A 14,464-nucleotide genomic window follows, 5' to 3' on the forward strand; every position below is an offset into this window, starting at 1 on the left:
AATGGAGCCTCCAGCACCGACCTCCACCCGCAGAGCCGCACTCCACATAGAGAATAATGGGGCCTCCAGCACCGACCTCCACCCGCAGAGCCGCCCTCCACATAGAGAATAATGGAGCATCCAGCACCGACCTCCACCCGCAGAGCCGCACTCCACATAGAGAATAATGGAGCCTCCAGCACCGACCTCCACCCGCAGAGTCACACTCCACATAGAGAATAATGGAGCCTCCAGCACCGACCTCCACCCGCAGAGCCGCACTCCACATAGAGAATAATGGGGCCTCCAGCACCGAGCTCCACCCACAGAGCCGCACTCCACATAGAGAATAATGGAGCCTCGAGCACCGACCACCACCCGCAGAGCCGCCCTCCACATAGAGAATAATGGAGCATCCAGCACCGACCTCCACCCGCAGAGCCGCACTCCACATAGAGAATAATGGAGCCTCCAGCACCGACCTCCACCCGCAGAGCCGCACTCCACATAGAGAATAATGGAGCCTCCAGCACCGACCTCCACCCGCAGAGCCGCACTCCACATAGAGAATAATGGAGCCTCCAGCACCGACCTCCACCCGCAGAGCCGCACTCCACATAGAGAATAATGGAGCCTCCAGCACCGACCTCCACCCGCAGAGTCGCACTCCACATAGAGAATAATGGAGCCTCCAACACCGACCTCCACCCGCAGAGCCGCACTCCACATAGAGAATAATGGAGCCTCCAGCACTGACCTCCACCCGCAGAGCCACACTCCACATAGAGAATAATGGAGCCTCCAGCACCTACCTCCACCCGCAGAGCGCACTCCACATAGAGAATAATGGAGCCTCCAGCACCGACCTCCACCCGCAGAGTCGCACTCCACATAGAGAATAATGGAGCCTCCAGCACCGACCTCCACCCACAAAGCCGCACTCCACATAGAGAATAATGGAGCCTCCAGCACCGACCTCCACCCGCAGAGCCGCACTCCACATAGAGAATAATGGAGCCTCCAGCACAGACCTCCACCCACAGAGCCGCACTCCACATAGAGAATAATGGAGCCTCGAGCACCGACCACCACCCGCAGAGCCGCCCTCCACATAGAGAATAATGGAGCATCCAGCACCGACCTCCACCCGCAGAGCCGCACTCCACATAGAGAATAATGGAGCCTCCAGCACCGACCTCCACCCGCAGAGCCGCACTCCACATAGAGAATAATGGAGCCTCCAGCACCGACCTCCACCCGCAGAGCCGCACTCCACATAGAGAATAATGGAGCCTCCAGCACCGACCTCCACCCGCAGAGCCGCACTCCACATAGAGAATAATGGAGCCTCCAGCACCGACCTCCACCCGCAGAGCCGCACTCCACATAGAGAATAATGGAGCCTCCAGCACCGACCTCCACCCGCAGAGCCGCACTCCACATAGAGAATAATGGAGCCTCCAGCACCGACCTCCACCCGCAGAGCCGCACTCCACATAGAGAATAATGGAACCTCCAGCACCGACCTCCACCCACAGAGCCGCACTCCACATAGAGAATAATGGAGCCTCCAGCACCGACCTCCACCCGCAGAGCCGCACTCCACATAGAGAATAATGGAACCTCCAGCACCGACCTCCACCCACAGAGCCGCACTCCACATAGAGAATAATGGAGCCTCCAGCACCGACCTCCACCCGCAGAGCCACACTCCACATAGAGAATAATGGAGCATCCAGCACCGACCTCCACCCGCAGAGCCGCACTCCACATAGAGAATAATGGAGCCTCCAGCACCGACCTCCACCCGCAGAGCCGCACTCCACATAGAGAATAATGGAACCTCCAGCACCGACCACCTGCAGAGCCGCACTCCACATAGAGAATAATAGAGCCTCCAGCACCGACCTCCACCCGCAGAGCCGCACTCCACATAGAGAATAATGGAACCTCCAGCACCGACCTCCACCTGCAGAGCCGCACTCCACATAGAGAATAATAGAGCCTCCAGCACCGACCTCCACCCGCAGAGCCGCACTCCACATAGAGAATAATGGAGCCTCCAGCACCGACCTCCACCTGCAGAGCCGCACTCCACATAGAGAATAATAGAGCCTCCAGCACCGACCTCCACCCACAGAGCCGCACTCCACATAGAGAATAATGGAGCCTCCAGCACCGACCTCCACCCACAGAGCCGCACTCCACATAGAGAATAATGGAGCCTCCAGCACCGACCTCCACCCACAGAGCCACACTCCACATAGAGAATAATGGAGCCTCCAGCACCGACCTCCACCCACAGAGCCGCACTCCACATAGAGAATAATGGAGCCTCCAGCACCGACCTCCACCCACAGAGCCGCACTCCACATAGAGAATAATGGAGCCTCCAGCACCGACCTCCACCCACAGAGCCGCACTTCACATAGAGAATAATGGAGCCTACAGCACCGACCTCCACCCGCAGAGCAATACTCCACATAGAGAATAATGGAGCCTCCAGCACCGACCTCCACCCGCAGAGCCGCACTCCACATAGAGAATAATGGAGCCTCCAGCACCGACCTCCACCCGCAGAGCCGCACTCCACATAGAGAATAATGGAGCCTCCAGCACCGACCTCCACCCGCAGAGCCGCACTCCACATAGAGATTAATGGAGCCTCCAGCACCGACCTCCACCCGCAGAGCCGCACTCCACATAGAGAATAATGGAGCCTCCAGCACCAACCTCCACCCGCAGAGCCGCACTCCACATAGAGAATAATGGAGCCTCCAGCACCAACCTCCACCCACAGAGCCACACTCCACATAGAGAATAATGGAGCCTCCAGCACCGACCTCCACCCGCAGAGCCACACTCCACATAGAGAATAATGGAGCCACCAGCACAGACCTCCACCCGCAGAGCCGCCCTCCACAGAGAATAATGGAGCCTTCAGCACCGACCTCCATCCGCAGAGCCGCACTCCACATAGAGAATAATGGGGCCTCCAGCACCGACTTCCACCCGCACTCTACATAGAGAATAATGGAGCCTCCAGCACCAATCTCCACCCGCAGAGCCACACTCCACATAGAGAATAATGGAGCCTCCAGCACCGACCTCCACCCGCAGAGCCACACTCCACATAGAGAATAATGGAGCCTCCAGCACAGACCTCCACCCGCACTCCACATAGAGAATAACGGAGACTCCAGCACCGACCTCCACCTGCAGAGTCGCACTCCACATAGAGAATAATGGAGCCTCCAGCACCGACCTCCACCCGCAGAGCCGCACTCCACATAGAGAATAATGGAGCCTCCAGCACCGACCTCCACCCGCAGAGCCGCACTCCACATAGAGAATAATGGAGCCTCCAGCACCGACCTCCACCCGCAGAGCCGCACTCCACATAGAGAATAATGGAGCCTCCAGCACCGACCTCCACCCGCAGAGCCGCACTCCACATAGAGAATAATGGAGCCTCCAGCACCGACCTCCACCCGCAGAGCCGCACTCCACATAGAGAATAATGGAACCTCCAGCACCGACCTCCACCCACAGAGCCGCACTCCACATAGAGAATAATGGAGCCTCCAGCACCGACCTCCACCCGCAGAGCCGCACTCCACATAGAGAATAATGGAACCTCCAGCACCGACCTCCACCCACAGAGCCGCACTCCACATAGAGAATAATGGAGCCTCCAGCACCGACCTCCACCCGCAGAGCCACACTCCACATAGAGAATAATGGAGCATCCAGCACCGACCTCCACCCGCAGAGCCGCACTCCACATAGAGAATAATGGAGCCTCCAGCACCGACCTCCACCCGCAGAGCCGCACTCCACATAGAGAATAATGGAACCTCCAGCACCGACCACCTGCAGAGCCGCACTCCACATAGAGAATAATAGAGCCTCCAGCACCGACCTCCACCCGCAGAGCCGCACTCCACATAGAGAATAATGGAACCTCCAGCACCGACCTCCACCTGCAGAGCCGCACTCCACATAGAGAATAATAGAGCCTCCAGCACCGACCTCCACCCGCAGAGCCGCACTCCACATAGAGAATAATGGAGCCTCCAGCACCGACCTCCACCTGCAGAGCCGCACTCCACATAGAGAATAATAGAGCCTCCAGCACCGACCTCCACCCACAGAGCCGCACTCCACATAGAGAATAATGGAGCCTCCAGCACCGACCTCCACCCACAGAGCCGCACTCCACATAGAGAATAATGGAGCCTCCAGCACCGACCTCCACCCACAGAGCCACACTCCACATAGAGAATAATGGAGCCTCCAGCACAGACCTCCACCCGCACTCCACATAGAGAATAACGGAGACTCCAGCACCGACCTCCACCTGCAGAGTCGCACTCCACATAGAGAATAATGGAGCCTCCAACACCGACCTCCACCCACAGAGCCGCACTCCACATAGAGAATAATGGAGCCTCCAGCACTGACCTCCACCCGCAGAGCCACACTCCACATAGAGAATAATGGAGCCTCCAGCACCGACCTCCACCCGCAGAGCCACACTCCACATAGAGAATAATGGAGCCTCCAGCACAGACCTCCACCCGCACTCCACATAGAGAATAACGGAGACTCCAGCACCGACCTCCACCTGCAGAGCCGCACTCCACATAGAGAATAATAGAGCCTCCAGCACCGACCTCCACCCGCAGAGCCGCACTCCACATAGAGAATAATGGAACCTCCAGCACCGACCTCCACCTGCAGAGCCGCACTCCACATAGAGAATAATAGAGCCTCCAGCACCGACCTCCACCCGCAGAGCCGCACTTCACATAGAGAATAATGGAGCCTCCAGCACCTACCTCCACCCGCAGAGTCGCACTCCACATAGAAAATAATGGAGCCTCCAGCACCTACCTCCACCCGCAGAGTCGCACTCCACATAGAAAATAATGGAGCCTCCAGCACCGACCTCCACCCGCAGAGTCGCACTCCACATAGAGAATAATGGAGCCTCCAGCACCGACCTCCACCCACAGAGCCGCACTCCACATAGAGAAAAATGGAGCCTCCAGCACCGACCTCCACCCGCAGAGCCGCCCTCCACATAGAGAATAATGGAGCATCCAGCACCGACCTCCACCCGCAGAGCCGCACTCCACATAGAGAATAATGGAGCCTCCAGCACCGACCTCCACCCGCAGAGCCGCACTCCACATAGAGAATAATGGGGCCTCCAGCACCGACCTCCACCCGCAGAGCCGCCCTCCACATAGAGAATAATGGAGCATCCAGCACCGACCTCCACCCGCAGAGCCGCACTCCACATAGAGAATAATGGAGCCTCCAGCACCGACCTCCACCCGCAGAGTCACACTCCACATAGAGAATAATGGAGCCTCCAGCACCGACCTCCACCCGCAGAGCCGCACTCCACATAGAGAATAATGGGGCCTCCAGCACCGAGCTCCACCCACAGAGCCGCACTCCACATAGAGAATAATGGAGCCTCGAGCACCGACCACCACCCGCAGAGCCGCCCTCCACATAGAGAATAATGGAGCATCCAGCACCGACCTCCACCCGCAGAGCCGCACTCCACATAGAGAATAATGGAGCCTCCAGCACCGACCTCCACCCGCAGAGCCGCACTCCACATAGAGAATAATGGAGCCTCCAGCACCGACCTCCACCCGCAGAGCCGCACTCCACATAGAGAATAATGGAGCCTCCAGCACCGACCTCCACCCGCAGAGCCGCACTCCACATAGAGAATAATGGAGCCTCCAGCACCGACCTCCACCCGCAGAGTCGCACTCCACATAGAGAATAATGGAGCCTCCAACACCGACCTCCACCCGCAGAGCCGCACTCCACATAGAGAATAATGGAGCCTCCAGCACTTACCTCCACCCGCAGAGCCACACTCCACATAGAGAATAATGGAGCCTCCAGCACCTACCTCCACCCGCAGAGCGCACTCCACATAGAGAATAATGGAGCCTCCAGCACCGACCTCCACCCGCAGAGTCGCACTCCACATAGAGAATAATGGAGCCTCCAGCACCGACCTCCACCCACAAAGCCGCACTCCACATAGAGAATAATGGAGCCTCCAGCACCGACCTCCACCCGCAGAGCCGCACTCCACATAGAGAATAATGGAGCCTCCAGCACAGACCTCCACCCACAGAGCCGCACTCCACATAGAGAATAATGGAGCCTCGAGCACCGACCACCACCCGCAGAGCCGCCCTCCACATAGAGAATAATGGAGCATCCAGCACCGACCTCCACCCGCAGAGCCGCACTCCACATAGAGAATAATGGAGCCTCCAGCACCGACCTCCACCCGCAGAGCCGCACTCCACATAGAGAATAATGGAGCCTCCAGCACCGACCTCCACCCGCAGAGCCGCACTCCACATAGAGAATAATGGAGCCTCCAGCACCGACCTCCACCCGCAGAGCCGCACTCCACATAGAGAATAATGGAGCCTCCAGCACCGACCTCCACCCGCAGAGCCGCACTCCACATAGAGAATAATGGAGCCTCCAGCACCGACCTCCACCCGCAGAGCCGCACTCCACATAGAGAATAATGGAGCCTCCAGCACCGACCTCCACCCGCAGAGCCGCACTCCACATAGAGAATAATGGAACCTCCAGCACCGACCTCCACCCACAGAGCCGCACTCCACATAGAGAATAATGGAGCCTCCAGCACCGACCTCCACCCGCAGAGCCGCACTCCACATAGAGAATAATGGAACCTCCAGCACCGACCTCCACCCACAGAGCCGCACTCCACATAGAGAATAATGGAGCCTCCAGCACCGACCTCCACCCGCAGAGCCACACTCCACATAGAGAATAATGGAGCATCCAGCACCGACCTCCACCCGCAGAGCCGCACTCCACATAGAGAATAATGGAGCCTCCAGCACCGACCTCCACCCGCAGAGCCGCACTCCACATAGAGAATAATGGAACCTCCAGCACCGACCACCTGCAGAGCCGCACTCCACATAGAGAATAATAGAGCCTCCAGCACCGACCTCCACCCGCAGAGCCGCACTCCACATAGAGAATAATGGAACCTCCAGCACCGACCTCCACCTGCAGAGCCGCACTCCACATAGAGAATAATAGAGCCTCCAGCACCGACCTCCACCCGCAGAGCCGCACTCCACATAGAGAATAATGGAGCCTCCAGCACCGACCTCCACCTGCAGAGCCGCACTCCACATAGAGAATAATAGAGCCTCCAGCACCGACCTCCACCCACAGAGCCGCACTCCACATAGAGAATAATGGAGCCTCCAGCACCGACCTCCACCCACAGAGCCGCACTCCACATAGAGAATAATGGAGCCTCCAGCACCGACCTCCACCCACAGAGCCACACTCCACATAGAGAATAATGGAGCCTCCAGCACCGACCTCCACCCACAGAGCCGCACTCCACATAGAGAATAATGGAGCCTCCAGCACCGACCTCCACCCACAGAGCCGCACTCCACATAGAGAATAATGGAGCCTCCAGCACCGACCTCCACCCACAGAGCCGCACTTCACATAGAGAATAATGGAGCCTCCAGCACCGACCTCCACCCACAGAGCCGCACTCCACATAGAGAATAATGGAGCCTACAGCACCGACCTCCACCCGCAGAGCAATACTCCACATAGAGAATAATGGAGCCTCCAGCACCGACCTCCACCCGCAGAGCCGCACTCCACATAGAGAATAATGGAGCCTCCAGCACCGACCTCCACCCGCAGAGCCGCACTCCACATAGAGAATAATGGAGCCTCCAGCACCGACCTCCACCCGCAGAGCCGCACTCCACATAGAGATTAATGGAGCCTCCAGCACCGACCTCCACCCGCAGAGCCGCACTCCACATAGAGAATAATGGAGCCTCCAGCACCAACCTCCACCCGCAGAGCCGCACTCCACATAGAGAATAATGGAGCCTCCAGCACCAACCTCCACCCACAGAGCCACACTCCACATAGAGAATAATGGAGCCTCCAGCACCGACCTCCACCCGCAGAGCCACACTCCACATAGAGAATAATGGAGCCACCAGCACAGACCTCCACCCGCAGAGCCGCCCTCCACAGAGAATAATGGAGCCTTCAGCACCGACCTCCATCCGCAGAGCCGCACTCCACATAGAGAATAATGGGGCCTCCAGCACCGACTTCCACCCGCACTCTACATAGAGAATAATGGAGCCTCCAGCACCAATCTCCACCCGCAGAGCCACACTCCACATAGAGAATAATGGAGCCTCCAGCACCGACCTCCACCCGCAGAGCCACACTCCACATAGAGAATAATGGAGCCTCCAGCACAGACCTCCACCCGCACTCCACATAGAGAATAACGGAGACTCCAGCACCGACCTCCACCTGCAGAGTCGCACTCCACATAGAGAATAATGGAGCCTCCAGCACCGACCTCCACCCGCAGAGCCGCACTCCACATAGAGAATAATGGAGCCTCCAGCACCGACCTCCACCCGCAGAGCCGCACTCCACATAGAGAATAATGGAGCCTCCAGCACCGACCTCCACCCGCAGAGCCGCACTCCACATAGAGAATAATGGAGCCTCCAGCACCGACCTCCACCCGCAGAGCCGCACTCCACATAGAGAATAATGGAGCCTCCAGCACCGACCTCCACCCGCAGAGCCGCACTCCACATAGAGAATAATGGAACCTCCAGCACCGACCTCCACCCACAGAGCCGCACTCCACATAGAGAATAATGGAGCCTCCAGCACCGACCTCCACCCGCAGAGCCGCACTCCACATAGAGAATAATGGAACCTCCAGCACCGACCTCCACCCACAGAGCCGCACTCCACATAGAGAATAATGGAGCCTCCAGCACCGACCTCCACCCGCAGAGCCACACTCCACATAGAGAATAATGGAGCATCCAGCACCGACCTCCACCCGCAGAGCCGCACTCCACATAGAGAATAATGGAGCCTCCAGCACCGACCTCCACCCGCAGAGCCGCACTCCACATAGAGAATAATGGAACCTCCAGCACCGACCACCTGCAGAGCCGCACTCCACATAGAGAATAATAGAGCCTCCAGCACCGACCTCCACCCGCAGAGCCGCACTCCACATAGAGAATAATGGAACCTCCAGCACCGACCTCCACCTGCAGAGCCGCACTCCACATAGAGAATAATAGAGCCTCCAGCACCGACCTCCACCCGCAGAGCCGCACTCCACATAGAGAATAATGGAGCCTCCAGCACCGACCTCCACCTGCAGAGCCGCACTCCACATAGAGAATAATAGAGCCTCCAGCACCGACCTCCACCCACAGAGCCGCACTCCACATAGAGAATAATGGAGCCTCCAGCACCGACCTCCACCCACAGAGCCGCACTCCACATAGAGAATAATGGAGCCTCCAGCACCGACCTCCACCCACAGAGCCACACTCCACATAGAGAATAATGGAGCCTCCAGCACCGACCTCCACCCACAGAGCCGCACTCCACATAGAGAATAATGGAGCCTCCAGCACCGACCTCCACCCACAGAGCCGCACTCCACATAGAGAATAATGGAGCCTCCAGCACCGACCTCCACCCACAGAGCCGCACTTCACATAGAGAATAATGGAGCCTACAGCACCGACCTCCACCCGCAGAGCAATACTCCACATAGAGAATAATGGAGCCTCCAGCACCGACCTCCACCCGCAGAGCCGCACTCCACATAGAGAATAATGGAGCCTCCAGCACCGACCTCCACCCGCAGAGCCGCACTCCACATAGAGAATAATGGAGCCTCCAGCACCGACCTCCACCCGCAGAGCCGCACTCCACATAGAGATTAATGGAGCCTCCAGCACCGACCTCCACCCGCAGAGCCGCACTCCACATAGAGAATAATGGAGCCTCCAGCACCAACCTCCACCCGCAGAGCCGCACTCCACATAGAGAATAATGGAGCCTCCAGCACCAACCTCCACCCACAGAGCCACACTCCACATAGAGAATAATGGAGCCTCCAGCACCGACCTCCACCCGCAGAGCCACACTCCACATAGAGAATAATGGAGCCACCAGCACAGACCTCCACCCGCAGAGCCGCCCTCCACAGAGAATAATGGAGCCTTCAGCACCGACCTCCATCCGCAGAGCCGCACTCCACATAGAGAATAATGGGGCCTCCAGCACCGACTTCCACCCGCACTCTACATAGAGAATAATGGAGCCTCCAGCACCAATCTCCACCCGCAGAGCCACACTCCACATAGAGAATAATGGAGCCTCCAGCACCGACCTCCACCCGCAGAGCCACACTCCACATAGAGAATAATGGAGCCTCCAGCACAGACCTCCACCCGCACTCCACATAGAGAATAACGGAGACTCCAGCACCGACCTCCACCTGCAGAGTCGCACTCCACATAGAGAATAATGGAGCCTCCAACACCGACCTCCACCCACAGAGCCGCACTCCACATAGAGAATAATGGAGCCTCCAGCACTGACCTCCACCCGCAGAGCCACACTCCACATAGAGAATAATGGAGCCTCCAGCACCTACCTCCACCCGCAGAGCGCACTCCACATAGAGAATAATGGAGCCTCCAGCACTGACCTCCACCCGCAGAGCCACACTCCACATAGAGAATAATGGAGCCTCCAGCACCTACCTCCACCCGCAGAGCCGCACTCCACATAGAGAATAATGGAGCCTCCAGCACCGACCTCCACCCGCAGAGCCGCACTCCACATAGAGAATAATGGAGCCTCCAGCACCGACCTCCACCCGCAGAGCCGCACTCCACAGAGAATAATGGAGCCTCCAGCACCAACCTCCACCCGCAGAGCCGCACTCCACATAGAGAATAATGGAGCCTCCAGCACCGACCTCCACCCGCAGAGCCGCACTCCACATAGAGAATAATGGAGCCTCCAGCACCGACCTCCACCCGCAGAGCCGCACTCCACATAGAGAATAATGGAGCCTCCAGCACCGACCTCCACCCGCAGAGCCGCACTCCACATAGAGAATAATGGAGCCTCCAGCACCGACCTCCACCCGCAGAGCCACACTCCACATAGAGAATAATGGAGCCTCCAGCACAGACCTCCACCCGCACTCCACATAGAGAATAACGGAGACTCCAGCACCGACCTCCACCTGCAGAGCCGCACTCCACATAGAGAATAATAGAGCCTCCAGCACCGACCTCCACCCGCAGAGCCGCACTCCACATAGAGAATAATGGAACCTCCAGCACCGACCTCCACCTGCAGAGCCGCACTCCACATAGAGAATAATAGAGCCTCCAGCACCGACCTCCACCCGCAGAGCCGCACTTCACATAGAGAATAATGGAGCCTCCAGCACCTACCTCCACCCGCAGAGCCGCACTCCACATAGAGAATAATGGAGCCTCCAGCACCGACCTCCACCCGCAGAGTCGCACTCCACATAGAAAATAATGGAGCCTCCAGCACCTACCTCCACCCGCAGAGTCGCACTCCACATAGAAAATAATGGAGCCTCCAGCACCGACCTCCACCCGCAGAGTCGCACTCCACATAGAAAATAATGGAGCCTCCAGCACCTACCTCCACCCGCAGAGCCGCACTCCACATAGAGAATAATGGAGCCTCCAGCACCAACCTCCACCCGCAGAGCCGCACTCCACATAGAGAATAATGGAGCCTCCAGCACCGACCTCCACCCGCAGAGCCGCACTCCACATAGAGAATAATAGAGCCTCCAGCACCGACCTCCACCCGCAGAGCCGCACTCCACATAGAGAATAATGGGGCCTCCAGCACCGACCTCCACCTGCAGAGCCGCACTCCACATAGAGAATAATGGAGCCTCCAGCACCGACCTCCACCCGCAGAGCCGCACTCCACATAGAGAATAATGGAGCCTCCAGCACCGACCTCCACCGCAGAGCGGCACTCCACATAGAGAATAATGGAGCCTCCAGCACCTACCTCCACCCGCAGAGCCGCACTCCACATAGAGAATAATGAAGCCTCCAGCACCGACCTCCACCCGCAGAGCCGCACTCCACATAGAGAATAATGGAGCCTCCAGCACCGACCTCCACCGCAGAGCGGCACTCCACATAGAGAATAATGGAGCCTCCAGCACCTACCTCCACCCGCAGAGCCGCACTCCACATAGAGAATAATGAAGCCTCCAGCACCGACCTCCACCTGCAGAGCCGCACTCTACATAGAGAATAATGGAGCCTCCAGCACCGACCTCCACATAGAGAATAATGGAGCCTCCAGCACCGACCTCCACCTGCAGAGCCGCACTTCACATAGAGAATAATGGAGCCTCCAGCACCGACCTCCACCGCAGAGCGGCACTCCACATAGAGAATAATGGAGCCTCCAGCACCTACCTCCACCCGCAGAGCCGCACTCCACATAGAGAATAATGGAGCCTCCAGCACCGACCTCCACCGCAGAGCGGCACTCCACATAGAGAATAATGGAGCCTCCAGCACCTACCTCCACCCGCAGAGCCGCACTCCACATAGAGAATAATGAAGCCTCCAGCACCGACCTCCACCTGCAGAGCCGCACTCTACATAGAGAATAATGGAGCCTCCAGCACCGACCTCCACATAGAGAATAATGGAGCCTCCAGCACCGACCTCCACCTGCAGAGCCGCACTTCACATAGAGAATAATGGAGCCTCCAGCACCGACCTCCACATAGAGAATAATGGAGCCTCCAGCACCGACCTCCACCTGCAGAGCCGCACTTCACATAGAGAATAATGGAGCCTCCAGCACCGACCTCCACATAGAGAATAATGGAGCCTCCAGCACCGACCTCCACCTGCAGAGCCGCACTTCACATAGAGAATAATGGGGCCTCCAGCACCGACCTCCACCTGCAGAGCCGCACTCCACATAGAGAATAATAGAGCCTCCAGCACCGACCTCCACCAGCAGAGCCGCACTTCACATAGAGAATAATGGAGCCTCCAGCACCGACCTCCACCCGCAGAGCCGCACTCCACATAGAGAATAATGGAGCATCCAGCACCGACCTCCACCCGCAGAGCCACACTCCACATAGAGAATAATGTAGCCTCCAGCACCGACCTCCACCCGCAGAGCCGCACTCCACATAGAGAATAATGGAGCCTCCAGCACCGACCTCCACCCGCAGAGCCGCACTCCACATAGAGAATAATGGAGCCTCCAGCACCGACCTCCACCCGCAGAGTCGCACTCCACATAGAGAATAATGGAGCCTCCAGCACCGACCTCCACCCGCAGAGTCGCACTCCACATAGAGAATAATGGAGCCTCCAGCACCGACCTCCACCCGCAGAGCCGCACTCCACATAGAGAATAATAGAGCCTCCAGCACCGACCTCCACCCGCAGAGCCGCACTCCACATAGAGAATAATGGGGCCTCCAGCACCGACCTCCACCTGCAGAGCCGCACTCCACATAGAGAATAATGGAGCCTCCAGCACCGACCTCCACCCGCAGAGCCGCACTCCACATAGAGAATAATGGAGCCTCCAGCACCGACCTCCACCGCAGAGCGGCACTCCACATAGAGAATAATGGAGCCTCCAGCACCTACCTCCACCCGCAGAGCCGCACTCCACATAGAGAATAATGAAGCCTCCAGCACCGACCTCCACCCGCAGAGCCGCACTCCACATAGAGAATAATGGAGCCTCCAGCACCGACCTCCACCGCAGAGCGGCACTCCACATAGAGAATAATGGAGCCTCCAGCACCTACCTCCACCCGCAGAGCCGCACTCCACATAGAGAATAATGAAGCCTCCAGCACCGACCTCCACCTGCAGAGCCGCACTCTACATAGAGAATAATGGAGCCTCCAGCACCGACCTCCACATAGAGAATAATGGAGCCTCCAGCACCGACCTCCACCTGCAGAGCCGCACTTCACATAGAGAATAATGGAGCCTCCAGCACCGACCTCCACCGCAGAGCGGCACTCCACATAGAGAATAATGGAGCCTCCAGCACCTACCTCCACCCGCAGAGCCGCACTCCACATAGAGAATAATGGAGCCTCCAGCACCGACCTCCACCGCAGAGCGGCACTCCACATAGAGAATAATGGAGCCTCCAGCACCTACCTCCACCCGCAGAGCCGCACTCCACATAGAGAATAATGAAGCCTCCAGCACCGACCTCCACCTGCAGAGCCGCACTCTACATAGAGAATAATGGAGCCTCCAGCACCGACCTCCACATAGAGAATAATGGAGCCTCCAGCACCGACCTCCACCTGCAGAGCCGCACTTCACATAGAGAATAATGGGGCCTCCAGCACCGACCTCCACATAGAGAATAATGGAGCCTCCAGCACCGACCTCCACCTGCAGAGCCGCACTTCACATAGAGAATAATGGGGCCTCCAGCACCGACCTCCACCTGCAGAGCCGCACTCCACATAGAGAATAATAGAGCCTCCAGC

The sequence above is a fragment of the Ranitomeya imitator genome, chromosome 2, assembly GCF_032444005.1.
Source record: "Ranitomeya imitator isolate aRanImi1 chromosome 2, aRanImi1.pri, whole genome shotgun sequence".
NCBI classification, from domain to species: Eukaryota; Metazoa; Chordata; class Amphibia; order Anura; family Dendrobatidae; genus Ranitomeya; species Ranitomeya imitator.